Consider the following 17,930-nt stretch of genomic DNA (forward strand, 5'->3'; position numbering starts at 1 on the left):
GGAGAATGGCATGAACCCGGGAGGCAGAGCTTGCAGTGAGCTGAGATCCGGCCACTGCACTCCAGCCTGGGCGACAGAGCGAGACTCCGTCTCAAAAAAAAAGAAAGAAAAGAAAAAAGGTCAAAGGACTGAATCCCAAGCCCTCCAGAATGAAAATGTCGGGGAAAAGAAGAATCGGCAAAGGGGGCTGAGGATGAGTCACCAGGAGTTCACTCTAAGTATTAGCTGAAATAGTGATGATTTTACAAGGGGGAGGAAGGTCTATTGCATGAACTCTAAACTGGTCACCGCAGAACCAATGTTGTTCAAGACTGAAAACAACCATCAGACTTCCAGTTTCTGGTCATGAGGGACTAGTTAATCTGGATCCATCCTTTTTCTGAGGGTGACTACAAAAGCTGAGCAAAATGTTAAAAATATTTACTTGGAATGCTAACAAAATCCCGGGAAAGACAAAGACCCAGAGAGAAAAGAGCCTTCCAGACACTCACTTTTCCCCCAAAGCATTTGCTGCTTCAGATAGCTCAGAGCCCAGTGAGGAGCTCTGAGAGCCTGCTGGAGCCAGAGAGGGAGAGATTCGGCCCACCGGAGAGTGGGAAGTTGGTGAACATCCTTCCCACCGCCACCATTTTGAGTTGGGACAACAAATAACCTAGACATGAGGGTGGATAGAAGGAGATCAGCTCCTGCAGCAACTGCAGGGCCTCTTGCACCACTGCCAGGATAGGAAAACCTAAACTGTCATCATCTTGAAATGATTTCAATCCCTGAAACCATGGTAAGATGATCCAGGACCCCTAGTGCCCCCATGTCTCGCAGATGCAAACATAAACCCTCTCTGGAGGAAAATAAAACAGACCTCAAATGATTTCTACAAAATAATTTTACAAATACAATGTTCAGTCCACAATAAAAATTCTAGACAATCGAAAAAAAAAATCAGCAAGAATGAAAGCAGCAGAGACCATAAGCAGCAGATCTACCAGTCGAGACACTGGAGTCACGAGACAAGGACTGGAACCTAACCGTGCTTACAGCATTTGCAGAAATACAAGCAGGATTTAGAATTTCAGCGAGTACAAAAAACAAATGAAAATTCTAGCACCTAAATTATAAACTTAGTGGCTTTAATAGCAAATTCAGCTGAAGAGAGAATTAGTGACGTGGAAAATAGGTCAGTAGAAAATATTTGAAATGAAGTATGGATAATACAAATGGCAAATACAGATGACAGGTTAAGATACACAAAGGATTGAGGAAGAAGGACCAATATATTCATAACTGGATCCCAGAGGGGAGATGAGAGAACATGATATTGAAGCAATATTTCAGAGTTAATAGCCAGGAAATTTCTAAAAGTAATCAAAATCATCAAGTCACAAATTCAAGAACCCCACAAACCCAAAAAGGATAAATGAAATTAATCAATTTCTAGTCTAGTGCGTGAGAAGCTTGGAAACAATCAATTTTTTCATAATAATAAAACATGAGCAAACCGAAAGTCAATAATGTTTCTTATATTCAACAGATGACGAGGTCACAGGGCAAACCACTGCCCAAAAAAGTTGTAGAGATGACAGACAGATGCAGAGCATCCCAACTCCACAGAGCAGACACCTCCCTGGGAACCACGGCCTGCCAGGTTGGGAAAACCTAAACTGTCCCTGGCAGATTGCTGGAGGCTGTGTGACCAAGCTTGACAGTTAAAAACTCCAGGGCTCAGTCTTAGGGTAGGGCCCACATTTCCATGAGTTTTACCTGCACAAACTCCACCAGATCCCCAAAGTAAACACCAGAGAAAAATGCACTTGTGCTTTGGACAAGGGGAGAGGAGAAGCAGCACTTTGGAAATATGCCAGAGCATTCTGTTCTTCCTCTGCCCTCAACAGAAACTATTTTACCACAGCTTAACCTACCAGAGTTTAATCAGAGTCTAACCAACCTGGAGGAAGGGAAGTATCAACTCTAGGTCCCTCCAGTCTTCTGTGTTGGGAAGGGAAACACACAGCCCTATTCTCTCTCCCTCTCATCTCATTTAAGAAGGAAAAACAGGCCGGGCACGGCGGCTCACACCTGTAATCCCAGCACTTTGGGAGGCTGAGGCGGGTGGATCACCTGAGGTCAGGAGTTCGAGACCAGCCTGACCAACATGAAGAAACCCCATCTCTACTAAAAATACAAAATTAGCTAGGCGCGGTGTTGTGCACCTGTAATCCCAGCTACTCATGAGGCTGAGGCAGGAGAATCACTTGAACCCAGAAGGCAGAGCTTGTGGTGAGCTGAGATCAGGCCACTGCACTCCAGCCTGGGCTACAGAGCAAGACTCCGTCTCAAAAAAAAAAAAAATGTCCAATTTAAGAAAATGTTGAGTGAACTTGTCATGCATCCCTACACAAAGAGTACAAACGCAATATAGTCTACAATAGCAAAGCAAAATAAGTACAATCATTCCAAGTAAACGAAACAGGAAGGCTTTCCAAGAACTGGGCAGCTGTTGGGAACAAGCCAACAAAGGATTGACTGACAGCTCATCAATGGCAGAGATGTGAGCGTCTAAAGCTGTCATAGCCTGGGTAATGGTCTGGAACATAATAAAATCCCCACAGACTTAGGTTGGCTGGTTGACTATGCCAGGGCAACCCAGAGGTGGAGGAAAGTGGCAATTCTCCACATACCCAACCGTTTCTGTGATTATGTAGGGAAGCTAAAGTCTGTGCCCACTCAGTAAATAAGTCACTCTCTGCATGATTCCAACTTGTGCCTAAAAGTAGAATGCCAATCCAGGTTATTTAGCTACCCTTCCTTCTCATTTCTGCGGAACAGGAACCAGAGGTCACTGACTGGCTCATGGGAATAAACATCAGTCTCTTGGGTTCCGTTGGCCTGTGGGACTTTATGAGAGACAGGTTGAATTTGAGATAAGTGGACCCAGCTGTTTATTCCCAGAAGTTTAACTGCAGTTGGGGTACTAAGGAGAACTTAATAGAGTCCCTTCCACTCTGTTATCTGCTGAGGATCCATCCTTCCAAGTTTTTAACAGGACCCAGTCTCCCGGCTGGGTTAGAACCAGATTATCCTCCTCAGTCGGGGAAGGGAGTCTTTGATTTCCATATTCAAGGAGTGTGTTTTGCAATTGTCCTAAGTTGATCATATAATTCTGTAGCTTGAAAGTATATATGTCTACTAGGTGGTCTGTAGTTAAGAAAGGCCTTCCATACATTATTTCTTTTTTTTTTTTTTTTTTTTTTTTTTTTTTTTTTTTTTTTTTTTTTTTTATTTTATTTTTTTTTATTATACTTTAAGTTCTAGGGTACATGTGCATAACGTGCAGGTTTGTTACATATGTATACTTGTGCCATGTTGGTGTGCTGCACCCATCAACTCGTCAGCACCCATCAATTCATCATTTATATCAGGTATCAAAACCACAATGAGATACCATCTCACACCAGTTAGAATGGCCATCATTAAAAAATCAGGAAACAACAAGTGTTGGAGAGGATGTGGAGAAATAGGAACACTTTTACACTGTTGGTGGGATTGTAAACTAGTTCAACCATTATGGAAAACAGTATGGCGATTCCTCAAGGATCTAGAACTAGATGTACCATATGACCCAGCCATCCCACTACTGGGTATATACCCATACATTATTTCAAAAGGGCTGAGCTGCAGGTTTCCCTCAGGGGCCATTCGAACCTGTAATAAGGCTACAGGTAATAAAGACGGTCAGGTTTCTGCTGTCTCTTGGCATAGTTTAGCAAGAGTCCTTTTTAGAGTTTGATTAGCTCTTTCTACTTTCCCCGAAGACGGTGGCCTCCACACGAGTCAAGGCGGTACCGAATTCCTAGGGCTGAAGATACGTTTTGGGTAACTGTCGCTGCGAAAGGTGGGCCATCATCGCTCTGTAAGCTCTTAGGCAGCCCAGATCTAGGAATTATTTCCTTTAGGAGGAGTTTAGAAACCTCAGTTGCCTTTTCAAACTGGGCAGGAAAAGCCTCGATCCAACTGGTAAAAGTGTCAGCAAATACTAATACATATTTAAACACTTTACATGGGGGCATCTGAGTATCGTCTGTTTGCCAGTCTTCACCAGGGTATGTTCTCCTGTGCTGAACAGGCCTTACTAGAGGAGGAGATAAAGATTAGTCATTTGGGTTTTTCCAGGTACATAATTCACAGGCCCGAGTTACCTGTCTTACTGTCTCATGTAAGCATTTTCCTATATATCCAGGTACATAATTTACAGGCCCGAGTTACCTGCTTTACTGTTTTAAGTAAGCCTTTTCCTATAAAAAGCCGGGACATTAATTGAAACAGGGAATCTCTTCCCAAATGAGTAGAGTCATGTAAATGCTTAACAATTTTTCACGGATTAGCACCTGGTATTAACAGTTTGTTGTCATTGATAAGCCAGCCAGAAGGATCCTGAATTAAACCCTGGCCTTCAGCCCATTCTTGTTCCTCTTTAGTATACCTAGGTTCTGTCATTGCCATGGCTGAGGGCACTGACACGCCAACAGGTCCAAGTGGCTCCTTTAACGCTGTGGCCTTAGCGATGCTGTGGCCTTAACAATGCTGTGGCCTCAGCGACGCTGTGGCCTTAACGATGCTGTGGCCTCAGCGACTGTGGCCTTAACAACGCTGTGGCCTTAGTGACTCTGTGGCCTTAATAATGCTGTGACCTTAATGACACTGTGGCCTTAACCACGCTGTGGCCTTAGTGATGCTGTGGCCTTAGTGGCTGCATCTGCAAAGGAGCTTCCCTCAGCCACACTAGAGTCTCCTCTTTGATGTCCTCTGCACTGCATTACAGCTACTTCCTTGGGCAGCAAAATGGCATCTAATAGGTTCAGAATTTCTAAATGATGTTTTATAGGGGAACCCTTAGCAGTTAGGACTCCTTGTCCCTTCCATATACTTCGAATCAGTGTAAATGTTGACTCTTAAGTCCTTTCCCAATGGCAGGGCTCTGATAAGAGCTAATAATTCTGCCTTTTGAGCTGAGGTAGAAGCTGGCAAGGCCTGAGAGTCAATCACCTCGTGTTGACTGACAACAGCACACATAGCCTTCCTGTTTTCCTGGTGCACAAAGCTACCTCCACCTGTAAACCATTCTACCTCGGGATTATCTAGAGGCTCATCCTTTAAATCCAGACAGCTGGAGTAAGCTTGCTTCATATCTTGTACGCAGGAATGATCTAGGGTGCCCTGTGGGTCCAGGCAAATAGGTAGCTGGGTTCAACGTCTGGGTTCAACGTCTGGCATACTTTAAGTGTTATATCCAGAGCGTCTAGCAACAAAGTCTGATATGTCAATATGCGTCCCCCTGCCATCCACTGGTGTCCTTTAGCTTCTAGGACTCCTCGTACTTGGTGTGGGGTTAAAACCCCCAGACGTTGTCCTAAAGCCAGTTTATTGGCTTCATCTCCTAAAAGAGCAGTTGCTGCAACAGCCCTGAGGCATCCAGGCATGATACGAAAGGTATGCGGGAAAACTAGTCTCTGAAGAGCAACTTAGGGGACAGGGAAAATGGCATCCATGGGCTTGTCCGTCTGTCTTCCTCACCATACAGTTTTGGGATGACAGAGGCCCATTATAATGGGTCAAAACAGAATAAGCATTCCAGAAGGAAGTTAATATTCTTACTGGCCATGTCCAGGGTTACCTGAGGCTCCTCCAAAGATATGGCTAGTTGTCCAATTCTGGGAACCGTGGCAGATCTCAGACCTGTCACTCTTGGGCTTGTCTGGCTATTCTGGCCATCATTGGATCGGGTGCCAATGGCTCCCTTCAGAACTCTGGGCAATCCCTCTTTCAATGGCCAGTTTTCTTACAGTGAACACACTGACTCACCCAAGGCACAGTGACTCTGACGCCCAGCTTTGGGCTTCCCCCCTTTCAGCTTCCCTCATCCAGGCCAGGAGCAGAGGATTTTTAGGACAGTGAAACTATTTGTGTGATACTATAATGGTGGATACAGGACATCATACAATTGTCAAAAAAAATACACGTTAGAGTTCAACAGAGAGTGAACCCCAGTGTAAACTCCGGACTATACTTAGTAGCAATGTATCAATACTGACTCATCAATCACAACAAAAGTGCCACACTAATGCAAGATGTTAGTAATGGAGAAAGCTGCGGAGGTGATAGGGTGTGTGAGAACTCTCTAACTTCCTGCTCAACTCTTCTGTAAACCTAAAACTGCTCAAAAATCATCTATTAATTTTGTAAATACACACATACCTTGGCACATCTTAGTAAAACTGCTGAAAGCCAAAGAGAAAACATGAAAAGCAACCAGAGAACTCCAATTACCGTGTACCACAGAGATTCAATCTGGAAAACTAGAAGAGGCAGAGCTGTTCAGGACAACCAGCTGGTTCTCAACAACAAATCCCAACCCCAACCAAAAAACAAAAACAAAACCAATGAGGTGGAGAGGGAACCACCCAGAGCTCTAGACAAATCCCCAGAAAAACGAGGTGGACAGGGAACCCACAGAGTGAAAGGAAAACGTAAAGACACAGCAGTTGATCACAATGTCAATCAATCACAATGTCAGTCAATCACAATGTCAATCACAATGTCAATCAATCACAATGTCAGTCAATCACAACGTCAATCACAATGTCAATCAAGCACAATGTCAATCATGTCAATCAATCACAATGTCAACCAATCACAATGTCAATCACAATGTCAGTCAATCACAATGTCAATCACGTCAGTCAATCACAACGTCAATCATGTCAATCAATCACGTCAATCATGTCAATCACATCAATCACAATGTCAATCAATCACAACGTCAAACAATCATGTCAATCAATCACAATGTCAATCACAATGTCAATCACAATGTCAATCAATCACAGTGTCAATCACAATGTCAATCAATCACAATGTCAATCAATCACAACATGTGTACCTCATTTGGATCCCGATCTTTTTTAAAAACTGGAAATAATTTGCATCATGAGACAATAGAAATAGGAATTGTAATTCCTTAATATGGTTAAATCCATACTCATCGCTCATTTTTAGGTATGTTAATGGTATTGTGGCTGCAGGCTTTTAAAAAAGTCCTTATACTCTGTGATCCATTCTGAAATATTTACAGATGAAAGAGCATGACAGGCCAGGCACAGTGGTTCACACCTATATTCCCAGCACTTTGGGAGGCTGAGGTGGGCAGATCCCGTGAGCCCAGGAGTTCAAGACCAGCCTGGGCAATATAGAACGAACCCATCTCTACAAAAAATATGAAAAAATAATTAGCCTGATGTGGTGACACCTGTTGTCCCAGATACTAGGGAGGTAGAGGTGGGAGGATCACCTGAGCCAGGAGGTCGGGGCTGCAGTGACCCATGATTGTGCCACTGCATTCCAGCCTGGGAGACAGAGCGAGACCCTGTCTCAAAAAGAAAAGAAAAATGAATAGGGGGCTAGAGGACCAATGGGCTGTGGGCTGCTGGGTTTGAGGGCTCCTTTTACTATTCTATCTAATTCTATGTAGACAAAAATTTTCCATAATAAAAAAGTTTATTTAAGAAAAAGCCAGCTCAGTCCAATTGATAATATTTTGAAGGTATTCTGGCTTCTCAGTGGAAAACAACAAAGCCAGAAGACAACAGAATATCTTTAAAATCTAAACGAAAGTAAGACTCAATGTAGAATTTAATGTCCACCAAAAATATCCTTCAAGAACGAAGGAAAAATAAAAAACATTTTCAGACCAAGAAAAACTGAGAGAATGTGTCACCATCATTTTCTCAGCAAAGGAAATATGAAAGGTGCTCTCAAGGCAGAAGGGAGATTGTACAAGATCAAAGCATCGAGATTTAAGAAACAAAGAACTAATGGCCAGGTGCCGTGGCTCCTGCCTGTAATCCCAGCACTTTAGGAGGCCGAGGCAGGTGGTTACAGGTGCCCGCCACCATGCCCAGCTAATTTTGTGTTTTTAGTAGAGACAGTAGAGAGAGACATCTTGGCCAGGCTGGTCTCGAACTCCTGACCTCAAAAGATTCACCCAAATTCGGCCTCCCAAAGTCCTGGGATTACAGGTGTGAGCCACAGCGCCCGCCTGACCTTTATAATCTCATTTGCCCTCCAATCCTGTATGAAGAGTTCTAAATCTCTCGCATTAGTAACAAAAAGAACAAAAGTGTTGATTAATAGAAGAACTTAAGACACCAAGTCTGTGTGTTGGGATGTCTGGTAGCAACTAAAAAACTGTACAACAATGTCCTTCTTGCAAGCCAGCAGAGGGGGAAACGGAATAATTAAAACTATTCAATATCCAAGCAATTTAAATGAAGGCATAAAAGAAAGAAAAAATGACCATAGAACCAGAGAAGTTTCTTTTGTTTTTTTTTGAGACGGAGTCTCACACTCTGACCCAGGCTGGAGTGCGGTGGCGCCATCTCGGCTCTTTGCAAGCTCCGTGAGCTTGGGTGACATTTTTCCATTTTTTCCATTGGGACATTTTTCCATTTATGTTTTGTTTAGTTCTTGATGTCTTTGGGTTTAAATCTTCCATCTTACTAAGAACTTTCTCTGGTTGGGCCGGGTGTGGTGGCTCACGCCTGTAATCCCAGACTTTGGGAGCCTGAGGCAGGTGGATCACAAGGTCAGGAGATCGAGACCATCCTGGCTAACACAGTGAAACTCCATCTCTACTAAAAGTACAAAATTAGCCGGGCATGGTGGCGGGCACCTGTAATCTCAGCTACTCGGGAGCCTGAAGCAGGAGAATTGCTTGAACCCGGGAGACAGAGGTTGCGGTAAGCCGAGATGGTGCCATTGCACTCCAGCCTGGGTGACAAGAGCAAAATTCTGTCTCTAAATAAATAAATAAATAAATAAATAAATAAATACCATGTATCGATGCTGGTTCACACATTGTAACAAATGTAACAAACTAACACAGAATGTTAATAATAGGGGAAAGTGGGAGGCAGCGAGGAGTCCTGCCTGGGAACTCCCTGTACTTTCTGATCAATTTTTCTGCAAACATAAAACTGCTCTGAAAAAAATTAAGTGTACTAATAGTTTTTAATTGACCACATGCTGGGCCTAGTGTAGGTCTTAACAAAGAAAGGAAGCCATCATATTAATGTCCTTAGGGAATAAATTTCCAGATTAATCTCGATATACTCAGCAGAATAGCTGTGCAGGGGCTGGCCGTTTTTCCTTGCAGTCCCTCAGCTTTAGTTACAGTTCAGTTATATGTAAGGAACTTTGTCACATCTCTCAGCATCTGATAGACAAATACACAGAAAAATAAGAGCCTTAAGGATTTGAACCCTACCCTTCATTGGGTTGGGGTGGTTATTGTCTAAGACACACACACACACACACAGGGAACATTTTCAAAGATTAACCACATTAGAACAGAAAGGAAACTTCAACTACATCCAATAAAATGACCATCATGAGAGCCATGCTCACTGACCACAATACGAAAAATTAGAAAATAGCAAGAAAGGCCAGGCGCGGTGGCTCACACCTGTAATCCCAGCACTTTGGGAGGCCGAGGTGGGTGGATCACCTGAGGTCAGGAGTTCCAGACCAGCCTGGCCAACATGGTGAAACTCCATCTCTACTAAAAATACAAAAGTTAGCTGGGCATGGTAGGCACCTGTAATCCCAGCTATTCAGGAGGCTGAGGCAGAAGAATCACTTGAACCCAAGAGACAGAGGTTGCAGGGAGCCTAGAACGGGCCGTTGCACTCCAGCCTGGGTGACAGAGTGAGACCCTGTCTCAAAAAAAAAGAAAAGAAAAGAAGGCAGCAAGAAAGGAAAGCCCAAAAGGTATTCATATACCCGCATATTTATCCAACATTTATTTACAAAATTTAGCACTGTCAGAATGGCTGTTACTTAAAAGCGAAAAAAATAATAATAATAATAACAGATACTGGCAAGGTTGCAGAGAAAAGGGAAGGTTTAAACACTGCCCGTGAGGGTTCAACCAGTGTGGAAAGTTGTGTGGTGATTCCTCAAAGAGCTAAGAACAGAATGACCATTCGACCCAGCAATCCCATTGCTGAGTATGTACCCAAAGGAATATCAATCATTCTACCATAAAGATTCACACACACGTATGTTCATCACAGCACTAGTCACAATAGCAAAGACATGGAATCAACCTCAATGCCCATCAATGATAGAATGGATAAAGAAAAGCATACATATATATCATGGAATGCTATACAGCCATAAAAAAGAATGAGATCCTATCCCTTGCAGCCACATGGATGGGGCTGGAAGCCATTATCCTTAGCAAACTAACCCAGGAACAGAAAATCAAATACTGCATGTTCTCACTTATAAGTGGGAGTGAAATGATGAGAACACATGGACACATAGAGGGGAAAACACACGCTGGGGCCTACTGGAAGGTGGTGGATAAGAGGAGGAAGACAACCACGAAAAATAATTATGGGTACTAGGCTTAGTACCTGAGTGATGAAATAGTCTGTACAACAAACCCCCACGACACAAGTTTACCTGTGTAACAAACTTGCCCTGTACCCTGGAACCTAAAATAAAAGTTAAAACAAAAACAGTAACAAAATGTAGCACTGTTTTCTTACAACAAAATCTACTAGGCCCAGCGTGGTGGCTCACGCCTGTAATCCCAGCACTTTGGGAGGTCGACACAGGTGGATCTCTTGAGGTCAGGAGTTCGAGACCAGCCTGGCCCACATGGCAAAAACCCATGTCTACGAAAAATACAAAAATTAGCCAGGCGTGGTGATGGGTGCCTGTAATTCCAGCTACTCAGGAGTCTGAGGCAGGAGAATCACTTGAACCTAGGAGGCGGAAGTTGCAGTGAGCCGAGATTGTGCCACTGCATTCCAGCCGGGTGACAGAGAGAGACTCTATCTCAAAAAAAATAATAATAATAAAAATAAAAATAAAATCTGCTAAGAGCATTTCATTTTAAACGAATTTGAAGGCTCCACACCTAGAAGCAGCCGGGCAACAGCAATGTGACTAGACAGAATTGCCAACCTGTGGCTGCTCCGGTCACTGCTGTAGAGAAGAGCAAGGCTCAGCAAGGTCTTGTCCTTTGTGGGGGAAGGATGTCGGCAAGGCTTCTTGGAGGCAGAGATGTGCTCAGCCCTGGGGCTATCTCAGCGTGGGGATGGTGAGGGCCAGGCACAGAGGCTGTCACTGCATCAATGCGACTCACCTCACTGCCAGGAGTGGAGGTCACAGGGGATTTGCCTCACGGCGGGAGATGGGCAAGAAGTGGGACCCGTGCCCTGCAGTCACCAGGAGCTTCCCGGCATTTGCACTGGGAAGAAACCCAGTCGGCCAGGAGCCTGTCAATGATGGAGATGAGGGAGCGTCGCCAGGGCCCCAGCTGCCCACACCAGAACCTGGGTTTCTCTCCTGAGTTTTCACACCTGTCAGCATCCTGTCCTGTCATCTCTCTAGGTGACAGTTATTACTGCAAGTAACAGTGGTGACACAGAACACAGACGCAGTCTGGGGAGAGAAACCACTCCGCGTTGACGCCCACTGTGCTGCCCGCCAAGACCCTCCCTGGGGACCTGCCAAGCAGCACTCCCTGGGGACACTAAAGGTCCTGTGGGGGGACATGAATTGGCAGGTGGTGGATCCCAAGGGGCTGTCTTATATGTGCCCCACATGGCATTAAAACATCCTCTCCTACAACATGGATGGCCCTAAAAGGCATGATACTGAGTGAAAGGAGCCAGCCACCAAGGGCCACATATGCATGATTCCATTTACATGCAATGTACACAACAGCCAATCCACAGAGCCAGGAAGCGGGTCTGTGGCTACCAGGGGCTGGGGGAGGGGAGATTGGAATGAGGGTTAAGGGATGCAGGGTGCTTTTTCTGGGGGATGAAAATGTCCTGAAATTGATTGTGTGACGGCGGCCTAATGCTGTGAATATACTAATAATCTTTGAACTGCACGCTTTAAACAGGTGAAGTGTGCAGTACATGAATTATGTCTAAATAAAGCTGTTCTTGGCCGGGCGCAGTCGCTCATGCCTGTAATCTCAGCACTTTGGGAGACCGAGGCAGGTGGATCACCTGAGGTCAGGAGTTCGGGACCAGCCTGGCCGACATGGTGAAACCCCATCTCTACTAAAAATATGAAAATTAGCTGGGCATGGTGGTGGGTGCCTGTAGTCCCAGCTACTCAGGGGACTGAGGTGGGAGGATCCCTTGAGCCCAGGTGGCAGTGAGCCAAGACTGAGCCACTGCACTCCAGCCTATGCAACAGGGCAAGATGCAGTCTCAAAAAAAAAGAAAGAAAAGAAAAGAAAGAACGAAACAAAACATCTTCCTCTCGTCACCCTGGAATGGCTCGTCACGGTGCTGGTGGTGGGGGCGAGGGGAGTCGGAGATGAAGCCGTCTGTAAACTGTCAGGTGCTGTGGTGATGTGACTTGTTTGGTGGAGCTTCCACTAACAACTTGAACGAGAACAAAGGGGTGAGAGCAGCCCCTTCTTCGTCTTCCCCAGGCGAAGTGAACGTCCACAGAGTGGCACTGGGTGGGCGCAGCCACATCATCTCCTCAGTAAGAATGCGGGGGGGCACAGAGGGCGTGGGGGGACACAGAGGGCGTTCCAGTGCCACCAAGAGATGCTCAGCAGGAGACACCAGGAGTCAGGTGTGGGAAGGCTGAGCAGCCCCCAGGGCGGGGCCTCCGTCCCTGCTCAGGCACCCCCTCACCACCTGACACCCACAGCAACAGTGGGGGTAGGGGGCAGAGTCACCCGCAGTCTCAGTGAAATAAGCCAGGCACGAAAGGACAAAGATTGCACAATTCCATGTTTTGAGGGACTTAGCACCTTAGCACATTTCACAGAAAAAAATCACAACCCAAACCCAAGTTTGAGGTTGTAAAACCAAATCAGTAGAAATATGAGGAGGCTGAAAGGAAATATTCTTCAGGCATCTTTCAGACACTGTCTGCGCTTAAGCCATCCCATGTCCAACACTGGCCATTACAGCTTTTTATTTTTATTTATGATTTTATATTTCATTTCATTTATTTATTTTTGAGACAGGGTCTTGCTCTGTCACCCAGGCTGGAGTGCAGTGGCACTATCACGGCTCACTGCAGCCTCGACCTACTGGGCTCAAGTGATCCTCCCACCTCAGCCTCCTGAGTAGATGGGACCACAAGCATATGACACCACGCCTGGCTGATATTTTTGTTTTAGTTTTTGTAGAGACAGGGTTTCACTATGTTGCTCAGGCTGGTCCCCAACTCCTGGGCTCAAGCGATCGTCCCGCCTCAGTTTCCCAAAGTGCTGGGATAACATGTGTGAGCCACCACGCCTGGCCCGTCGATGCATTTTATGTAAAATATGCTATTTGTTAGTGATGTTTGACAAGAAAACTGTTAAGACATGATAAATGACAGAAGGAATGCTACCACCGTGTCACTCACAGGAACTCTAATACAAACTTATCACCACCATGAAAAGGAGGAGTTATACACTGAAGGCAAGATGCTCAACATCATTAATTATTAAGGAAATGCAACATCAAAACCACAGTGAGATGCCCCTTCACATCCAGCAGGATGACTGTTATTTTAAAAAAAAAAAAAAAGGCCGGGCGCAGTGGCTCACACCTGTAATCCCAGGACTTTGGGAGGCTGAGGCCGGCAGATCACGAGGTCAGGAGGTTGAGACTATTCTGGCTGACACGGTGAAACTCTGTTTCTACTAAAAACACAAAAAAATTAGCCAGGTGTGGTGTTGGGCACCTGTAGTCCCAGATACTCGGGAGGCTGAGGCAGGAGAATGGCGTGAACCCGGGAGGCGGAGCTTGCAGTGAGCCGAGATGGTGCCACCGCACTCCAGCCTGGGGGACAAAGTGAGACGCCGTTTCAAAAAAAACACACACATAAAATAATAAGTGTTTGCAAGAATACGAAGAGATTAGAGCCCTTGTCCATTGCTGCTGGAATGTAAGGTGGTGCAGCTGCTGTGGGAACCTCTGAAGACCACGTGAGAACTCCCTGAAAGAAATGAAAGCAGGAGCTCATCGCTCCCACGGGCCAAACACTGGGAATAAGCCGGACGTGAACGTGCAGAGACCGCCTGAGGCCATTTTCTGAGGTACTTGGAGCGGTCAAACGCAGAGGTGGGAGGCGGACTGGTGGTTTCCAGCGGGTGGGGGAGGAGGGAGCAGGGGTTACTGGGGACAGTTTCAGTTTGGGAAGATACAAACGTTCTGGGGATGGTTGGGGGCGTCGGCTGCACAACCTCACGAATGTGTATAATGCCCTTGGGCTGTGCACCTGAAAATGGTCACAGTGATCAACTTCATGTGATAACATATGACACAGCACATATAAACATGAAAGAAAAGGTGGAGTCTTCAAATCTCAGGCCCTGGGCCTTGTCCCTAAAAACGAAACAGTGTGGGTCCAAGGGTTGGGGAAGGGGCCTCAGGTAGGACTTCTTTCCTCCTCCCTGTTTTGATCTCTAGAAAACCCCACGTCCTGCGAAAGGGGAGCATTGAAAGGGGAGCACTGAGGAGGCACCGTCTCTGGGAGGGGCAGGGTGGGTTGTTCCAGTTACCAGCTCCATGCCCTGCAGGCAAGAAGCTGGCTGGCCCAAGACCACCCAGCGGGGGCTCCTTCCGGCTCCCTCCACCCAGGGAGGCTCTCTCCCGCTCCCCCCACCCAGCAGGGGCTCCCTCCTGCTCCCTTCGCCCAGCGGGGGCTCAACTCCCACCCAGCCTGACTACCTGGTGCCCCCACTGTGCCCCACCAGACCACCCTTCCCCAAGTGGTGACAACCCAACCCCAGCAGCACGGACAGCAGTGACGTCCACAGGGTGCTCACTCGGGCCACAGCACACCCTGGTCATTGGGCACCCCCAGGGCCAGGACGCGGTGGGAGCCAGGGTCCGCTGCAGGGACGGCTGCCCTGCCACAGGTCCTGTCTCCTGGGAGGACGGCGGAACCACTGGTTCAGAACAGCCCAGGACAAGTGAGTCCGCAGTTGCAGACCCACTCCCCAGGGCCGTTGCTAAGAGCACACGGGTTGTGGACAGACCCCACTTTACAGATGTGGAAACTGAGGCCAGAAAGTATGAGCAGCTAGCCTGGTAAACGCCTACGAGCCGCTTCCCACTCTCCACAGTCTCTGACCACAGGAGGTTCGAGAAGCTGGCCAAGGTGCGGGGCTGCTTCATCAGCTGGGACCCCCGCTCAGCCCTCAATCTCCGAGGCTCACCTGCTCCTGTGCAAACATCCAACCCCAGCTCGGAGGGGCACTCGAGGGAGGAGACATCAGGTTCCTCCAGCTCCCCTAACATGTGGGCGGGCGCCTGTGAAACAGCCCCCAGCGTCCACCCGAGCAGAATCCGGGAGGGCCTGGGAACGCGCATTTTCACCCCTCCCGGCCCCTCTGAGAAACGCGGGTTCTGAGCCGCTGGGGTGCAATCTCCCAGGCAGCCAGCAGGTGGCAGCGTCGCACCGAAAACGCCGCCTCTGACGCTCGCTGGGCTGAAGCCCGGAATTTGTGGCGGGTCCTGCAGGGGCCGCAGCAGGAGCCTCCCCCGGGTGCTGTTTCGTGCGCCCCATCCCTTACCCGCTGCCCATCCCTGCCTCCAACCGTCTGAGCCAAGGTCGATCCTATTGAAGGTTCCTGATTAACTGGGCCTGGGAACTGGCCCAGAGCCCTGGCTCCCTGCTGGGGAGCTCGGACCTCCCAAAGCCCCGGCCCAGCCCCAGCCCCAGCCCCAGGGCGTCCGCGTCTCTGGCTTTAATGAGGACCCTGCTCCAGCCGGTGCTTTAAAAGCTACTCTCACCCACGCTCGTGATGTCAGTTACCGCATACCCCTCCCAGGCCTCCCACCAGCGCTGCCTGCACCTCCCCTCGGGGGCCTCCGACCAGCGCTGCCTGCACCTCCCCTCCGAGGCCTCCCACCAGCGCTGCCTGCATCTCCCCTCGGGGGCCTCCGACATTCTCCGGGTCCACAGCTTCCCCTCCTGGTCAACCCCATCCTCCCTCCAGCTCCAGAGACCTGTGCAGCCACCTTCCCCCACGGCCCCCACCAGCCCTACAGTTCAGGCCCAGGAGGAGGCCCCGCAGCCCCGGAAGGTACCCGCAGCAGTGCCAGAGTGGCTCTCCGAATGGCCAGGGCGCCTTTCTTCCCATAAAGACCAAACTCCCCAGTGATTCAAACGGTCCCACAGACCTGGTCTCGGACCCACCGGGGCCCCTCACTGCCCTCCCCTGTGCCAGGCCGCCTCTGGCCACCTGAATGCTCCCCGACCCCGGCCCCTGGCCACAATGACACCCACTCACCCTTCAGACCCAGGCCCAAACACAGCGGCCTCCTCCACACCAGGTCTCCCCAGTTCGCGGTCTGCATCAGCCCCGAAGGCGGTGTGGGGCCCCAGGAGAGGGCCTCAGACAGACGCTTCCGTCCTCGGGGCCCCTGCGCTCCTGGCCCGCGTGTGCCGGGGGTGAGGCCGGTGCCACAGGACGCACAGCCAGACAGGCCGCCAGCTCCGCAGAGGCTGCCTCAGGCCCATTCCCCTCCGCCAGGACAAAGGCCTGAGTTTCCCGCAGCGACTTATCCATGCGTCTGTCTCCTCACACCCCGCACCTGGCAGGGAACCACGGGGCAGGCCGGTCACTGCTGCGTTCCCAGAACCTTCCAGACAGCACATCCACCCCACACACGTGCAGCGCTCACTCCCCTCCCGGGGCTGCACACACAGCCCTATCTCTGTGGCTCCTCCTGGGGCAGAACCTGGAGAACAGAGAAGGTATGCGGCTCTGCCCAGGTCACAGAGAAGGGCCCCACGGGCCGCTCCACCTCGTGCCAGAGGCCAGGGTGGCCCAGTCTCCCACCCAAGCGAAGAGCGGAGAAACCATTATCCCTCAGCACACTCTAGCCTCAGCACTTGGCGGGGCCTGCAGGCAGGTTCCCACCTGGGAGAAGCGCTGGGGTCCTGGTCTTCAAGTGGGGTTGGAAGAGGACTGAAAAGGCGAGTCCGAGGCTGGCCACATTCCCATGCAGTGTGGTTGGACCCCAGGAGTTCGGAGGCTCAGGGAAAGCCCACCAAGCCCCACGCGTTTCACTGATAGATGCCCAGGAAGCGACTGGCAGGGAGGAGGCCGTCCTGCAGCTCACAGAGCCCCCCCACCCCCCACATACCCGGGGAGCTCCAGGCTGCGCTGCCCTCCCCGGCCTGCAACGCTCGTGGCATTTTTCAACGGGTTCTAGAAACTCCCTCTTATTCCGCCCCTCAAGCCTGGCCACAGGGCGCCCCGAGTGGGGAGTGCGCGGGCTCCGGGTACACGCTGCGCCGCGGCTGGACTACAGCGCCCACGACCCCGACCCCGACCCGAAGCGGCCCCTCAGCGGGACAGGGTGTTGGCGCTGGTGCTGGTGCTGGTGATACTGCTGTCTGCCCTCTGCTCTGGCCCCTGCGTGTCGCCGGGGACTCCTGCGCTAGGGTCGGACTCAAAGACTGACCGAGGCGGGTGCCCATGTGGGACGCGTGCGTTTGGTGCGGAATCCCCAGGGCGGCCGGAGGCGGCAGCCGGGGCGTCGAGAAGCAAGTACGAACGCTCCAGCACCCCGCCGCCCCGCGCCGCCCCTCGCCAGAGCCTCCACCCCGGGCCTATCAGCCTGCGGCGCTGGTGGAGCCGGGCTCCGGGAAGAGGCGCTCACCCGGTCCCCCTGATTGGACAGCAGCGAAGTCCCACCGGGCGCCTCCGCGGCTTAAAACCGAGACGGGGGCGAGTGGGCGGTAGAGCCCGCCCCCTGCGCACCGCGGCTGGGAGGGAGAGGAGGTGGGAGAGAAGGAAGAGGCGGAGGAGGCAGCGGACTCCTAGGCTCTGGGACTCGCAGGCAGGCCGGACCGACGCGCAGAGCCGGGAGCCGCATCGCAGC

The 17,930-nt window shown here is 49.6% G+C and overlaps 1 protein-coding gene across 1 annotated transcript in view; it reads right to left on the reverse strand.

Annotated features, from left to right (window-relative positions):
• The window catches only part of DNAJC5 (DnaJ (Hsp40) homolog, subfamily C, member 5), a 1,035,873-nt gene extending 1,020,546 nt beyond the window's left edge, over positions 1–15,327 (reverse strand). The window contains exon 1 of the mRNA XM_011934464.1: positions 15,254–15,327. The gene's annotated coding sequence lies outside the window, so the exon portion shown is untranslated. The remainder of the gene's footprint in view (positions 1–15,253) is intronic.
• Between the last annotated feature and the right edge of the window lie 2,603 nt (positions 15,328–17,930).

This window comes from Colobus angolensis, unplaced genomic scaffold (assembly GCF_000951035.1).
Source record: "Colobus angolensis palliatus isolate OR3802 unplaced genomic scaffold, Cang.pa_1.0 Scaffold136, whole genome shotgun sequence".
Lineage (NCBI taxonomy): Eukaryota > Metazoa > Chordata > Mammalia > Primates > Cercopithecidae > Colobus > Colobus angolensis.